Source organism: Paramormyrops kingsleyae, chromosome 8 (genome assembly GCF_048594095.1).
Source record: "Paramormyrops kingsleyae isolate MSU_618 chromosome 8, PKINGS_0.4, whole genome shotgun sequence".
Classification (NCBI taxonomy): Eukaryota; Metazoa; Chordata; class Actinopteri; order Osteoglossiformes; family Mormyridae; genus Paramormyrops; species Paramormyrops kingsleyae.
The window spans coordinates 22,508,625-22,514,655 of NC_132804.1; positions in this window are offsets into that span (position 1 = coordinate 22,508,625).

Sequence of the window (6,031 nt, forward strand, 5' to 3'; positions counted from 1 at the left end):
CCACCCTGAACCCCCCCCCCCCCCATGGCTGACCAAGTGCCTTAATTACCCTTTGTAGCACAAACAAAGAAGCGCACTGAGGTGAACTCCCAGGCCGCACAATGACCCCTTTCAGGCAGACACTGTAGTTACACTTGTGACAATTGCTTTACTCTATGGTCTGAGAGGGGCAATTACTCCTGCCCCTATGTGAACGTAGCGGGGCAGAAGGGGGGGGATAGGGGGAAGCACTTTGTTCTCTGGAATGAAACTGAGAAGGCGTTTGCCGAGAGGGATTCAATAAAGCCATGAAAACGCACGCAGGAGACAGTCGGGGGCCGTAATGTTGATGAAGGACCCATGTGTAGGCGCAGAATGAGGCCTGTACGGCCTGAGCGAGCCACCACAGGCGGGCGTGACAGCAAACTGAGCGAGCTTACGTCCACGGGGGCTAGGAGCATGCAGGGCACAAAGGCCTTTAAGGGCATGGGGGACCATCCTAATACAGGTTTAGCGGAAAGTCTGTGAGTCAGAACACACTTTTTAATATCCAAATAAAAGAGCAAACACCAGGAAAGAGACTGACAGACAGAACGAGTTTTGACGCTTGTGAGGAGTCGTAATATTTAGCTGGGTTGAGGAAATAAGGAAGAGTGCTGTTATGTACTGCCGACTGGTGCAAAATAAAAACTTCAGAGATACATACACTGTAAGTAGGGAAGACTGGGGTCAGTTGTTAGAAGTGATACAGTAATCTTCCTGCCTAACTTAATATTCCCCCAGACACCACTGATATTTCGTAAACTAGTACAACTTCAAGTTTAAAGGAAAGCATGGTTTTTCTGTTGTGTCATTGATCTTTTTCTTTATATAAAATGAAATAATTCAACAAGTCTCCCCTTTTTAATAACTCGCATATATGGCATATATATTTTCAAATGCATTGCGTATTCTATTGGACATTAATAATACTGTATTGAGCACCAAATGCATAAAAAAAATCTTTTCAAGCTGATCCTGCTTCTGATTTTGATTGCGAAAGAGACATAGGCTGCTGTATAGGAGCATCTCAGATCACCAACTACAGATAATCACAAGTCAGATGTCAGAAGTGGTTGCATCTCTTTAGACGTCAGCTATGATATTAACTTAAATGAACTGACCATTGTCACCGTCGTTATTCGCTTTAGAGCAGACAGTTTGGCGATAACCGTTCTGGTATCTTAATGCGGGTTTCAGGGGACAGTTTACAGGACTGGGACGCCATTTCCATTTCCCGCGAGAATAACGAAAAGTTGCCATCATAGCTAAATGCAACTTAAAAAAAAGATACCGCGTTAACACATAGACCTGTCTTATCCCCCCCGACCCCACCAAACCGAACCCCCCGGACGTCTCTCTACACGTCTTGTGCTGCATGGTTCCAATTTAGTGCATCTAATGAGCTGTACTTGAGGTCAATTTATATAAAACGTCCTCGGGCCGGCTCTGTCATCAGGGACTGACATGTTTACGGTGGACTGAAGTGGGTGCGCGGTCGTGTCCGCAACATAAAAGGCAGGGGGTGGGGGGAATGGGTGGGGTGTGTCAGGACATTGGGGATGGGGGTAGGAGAGGGTCACTAAATGGCTTTTAAATTTTCCCGGTGGTATTTTTTCCTTATTTATATCACGGCGGTGGCAGCGGTAACCTTTTTTATTTTTATTTTTTTATATTGGAAGCCAGGAAGAGTTAACAGTCGCTTCAAATACGGTCATAAAAAGATAAATATATTCTGCCACACGTGCGAAAAGGAGAAACCCTGGACAAAACTGTTCCACATGTCCAAACCCCTCTTTCGCTCTTTATTCTTGGTTCAACGTTTGATAATTTCTCATTTCGAGAATTTCTTCCCCGTATAGCCTAAATATACATATGAAACCCCGCTAACAATTTTTCGTTCTAGGAACGTTTACTGAGTATCACAATTAAGGTACAGAAACGTTCGAAGTGTCCAGGTTTCCTGATGGTCCCAGAACGTTATTGCACTAAGAGCTATAAGAAATACCAAGAAATAATGGATATGGTACAGCAGTGGGTAGCACTCTGCTAAGATTGGATGGTGTGTTTGCAGTATACACGTGTAGCAGGTTTACAAAATAATATTTTATTACGGGCTAAAACAATATTTTTCAATTCAATTTCATTAAAAGGATGTTCAGATAATAATGCTATCATGTTAATGTTGACGGAACCTTTGTAAAAAAGCGAAATATGGAAATAACGTTCAATGAACGTGATACTAAGAATATTTGCTGCCAACTTTGAGAAGACAATTAAACGTTGGCTAAATTCCCAGTTATCAATAATCATGCTATGGTCTTTCTGTACCAACATTCTGTATCGGAAAAATAGGCCTACTGCAATCTTGAGCACTTAAAAATTAAGCAAGAGCATGTTTTGGTTGAAAACCACACGACCAGATTGTGCTTCTACATACAATACACCTACTGTGTAACATCTTGTGTACTGTTTGTGAGCTGCATGGTTTGGAACTTGTTTTCCAAACAAACAAAAGTGACATGTCACAAATGATATAATATCGCTCTTGTCCAGTTTCTGTTTTCATATATATTCGAAAACCTAATTAACCTCAAACGTAAACACGGTTATTCTAACGTCATTTTCACAGGGAAGCTTCAGTTACCATCCGGAAGGCTGACATGTTCTCAGACATGGTCAGACTGACACTTTGCACTTAGGTTAACTTACCTTTCCTACGGCAATGTGCCTTGTTGCATATTTTGTGTTATTACTGCTTTTTCCTCATGTTCTTTTTTAATTTTTTCTTGTACTGCTACGTTTTCTCTGTATTTGCTTTACATTTCTACAATTATTATAAAAAATTAGTATTTCTATAAATGAATTAGGCACCACCCCCCTCCGCCTTTTGCTGGTGATGTACTGACAGCTGTATTCATGATGCTAGTTCCTATAGTCTCAACTCCCCAATGCCCCTGGGTATGGCGGGGTGGGGGGCGGGGGGGGGGGGGTCCATTTAAAACAATACAGAGGCACAGGTGTTCACGGGTGTGGCAAGCACTCCTCATTGGGGTTTCTGGCGTCTGATGGGGAGCAGTGAGCCCTGGGGGGGCCTGGGAACCACCAGCCCCAGATAATGTCAGAAGATAAGACCTTAGACTGACCTGAGTGAACTTACAAGTTAGGGTGCGAGGAGAGTAGGTAAGGCCTAGGTGATGCAAGGCAAGGCGGAAAGATTCCATTTTGATAGTGAAGGCGAGAGATTGATGCCCGTCGTGAGCAACATGACCCACGACACTTGCAGGACAATAGCTGTGCTTATGACTTCCTTTAACTTTATCAGACTTTTCAATGGCTATTTGTATAGGGTTCCTGTTGCTTGAATGGGCCTTTTGTCTGTGAGATTTAAACATCCCACATACATTTGATGAACTTATAACCTTGGCTTGAGCAGCATTTCATAACTTTTAAGGAACTAGCAATACAGTCCAGTACTTAGGAGTGTTTATTTAGTGGGAAGATAATTGTTAATATGGATAACTTGAAAGTAATGGTTTCATAGCTGGGGGAAGGGTGGGCGTGTTTTTAATGGCTGTCTGACATGTGTGCAGAGATTTGTAAATTATTTATGTCCCGTTTAATCATTGCCATCTTGTGGATCCCCCCCCCCTCCCCCCAAAACAGCATAATGTTGCATATATTATGGACCATTTAAAATATGCAGACTTCCTTTGTTCTGTCAAGGTTTTAGTTCTGTTACAGTTCCAGACTAACCAGCCTGACACACTAACCAGCTTCATACTAACCAGGCTGACACACTAACCAGTTTCATACTAACCAGGCTGATTCCCTAAGCAGTCTCACATTAACCAGGCCGAACCAAGTTTCCGGACAATGCAAAGTTATGCATGTCTGAAATGGAACATAGTAGGTGTCTGTTTCTTTTTGCATTGAAAAATGATTTAATGAAGTTCATCATGAATATTCAGCAACACTTTCAGATGATAAAAAAAGTTAATTGTGAAAACAGCTTCAATAAAGCTGAAATATTTATTTCACCACAGCAAAACAATGACTTTATATCTGTGAATCAGATAAAAGTTGATAATCAGATCAAATTTAAGTTAAAAATTAAAACATAAAAGATATTCATAAATGAGACAATAAATGTAATGTATTTATTTCAATTATATTTTCCCTGGTCTTCATCTGCATAAGCTACCATAAAATGTCTCGTTTTCATGTTTTTTTTTTTTTTTTAAAGAAAATTGAATAGGATATTGCATTTATTCATGTCAGACAAAACTGGTAGCTAGCTGTAATTCCAGGACACACATAACACATACAGATGTAGTTTCTCTTTCAAAAAAATGCTTACTATAAAAAAAGTGCTCTTTGGTATCTGATGATATTATGGTATTCCGACTGACGTGCTGCCCAAACCATCCTCATTCCTTTTTTTAAAATTGTAAGCCACTAAAGACTTCCTAGGAACATTTTAAAAGGCAAGGGATTTAAGGGGAAGGGTGCGCGCATGCAGGGGGGGGGGGGGGGGGGGGGAGGGGGGAGCATGTGGAGGAAACACGCGAGAGGAAAATGAACGAAGTACCAAAGAAAATGATGGAAAGGGCTTAGCTGATTAACAGGAACTTTTTTTTTTTTACATAAATGGAAGTCAAATTTGACAACATGGGGCAAGAGAAATGCAGACAAACATAAGATGGAGATGAACTTGGTGAGGATGAGAGAAGGAAAGTATGTGTGTGTGTGTGTGTGTGTATGAAGGAGAGAGAGAGAGAGAGAGAGAGAGAGAGAGAGGGAGGGAGGGAGGGAGGGAGCAATTTGGGTTAGAAGAGAGAGAGAGGCCGGGTTGGCAGGGCTGAGACGGAGGAGTGTGGTGGTTCAGAAGTCCTCCAGCACGAGGCGCCAGTGTGTCCGGCTAGGGCCCTGACCAACAGCCGCTAACCCCCCCTAAGTCATGGCCGCAGCTCCCCCCCTTCCCCCATCCAACTGGCAGGCGGCGTGTTGCTGGGGCTGCTGCCGCTGTATGTTTATTTAATATCCTGAAGAAATTCAAATATCTCTGCGGCCTAACGCACACGCGCACACACACAGGCTCACACACTCACCACAGAAAAATAAATAAATAAAATAAAATAATAATATTCACTTGAAGCTCGGCCAAGTAAGTAAAGTAAGAAAAGCTCTGTTTTTGACAAAATGTTACAGAGTAGTATGGGGGGGTGTCTGACGGGATACAAAAATTGTCAGTCTTTTAAGAAAGAAAGGAAAATCTGTCCTTTATTAAAGTTGTCCGAATTAACGTTATAAAGTAACATAAGGCAAAAAAAAACTTGGATCTATGTATATGTATCCAAGTATGAATGTCTTCTTTCGTGTCTGAGGAGAGTGTCTCGCATAGACGAAAGCGTATCTTTACTCTTAATTTCATTAATATGACGTGTCATCGCTTATCGTGGCGCGTGGAGGAGGTAAAGCGTATTGCACCGCATGTGCGCGCATCGCTGGTTTCTGTGCGCGCATAATGACTCCTGATCATTACGGAGCTATTCCTTCAGATGAGAAATCCCTTAAACGGTCTCGGTTTTGGACGGGAGCTATCCCCCCTCTGTCTCCTCTCTCCCCGAGAGCCACCAACCATTGCAGCCGCCAAAAATAACACTGGAGCGCCATTCGAACCCGCGCCTCGCCACAGAGAAGCCCGGCCGCAGGAGAAGGATCAAAACACACACAAAAAAGGAAACACATCATATTGGGGAAGGAAAAAATTGTTCATTTAGCTATACTTGTTTCTCAATGATATCTTTTCAGAATGTGCTATGGTTTTTGACCCAGACTTAATTAAAATGGTCCATCATACTCTGGGCATTGACTTAGACTCATTAACTCCACGATTCATCAACAGATTAACACAATAACAGGCATAACATGCATACTAACAAAATGAGTCAAAACAAATGTATTACAAATGTGATCGCAAATCAGCAATTTAGCAATGCAATTACAAAGC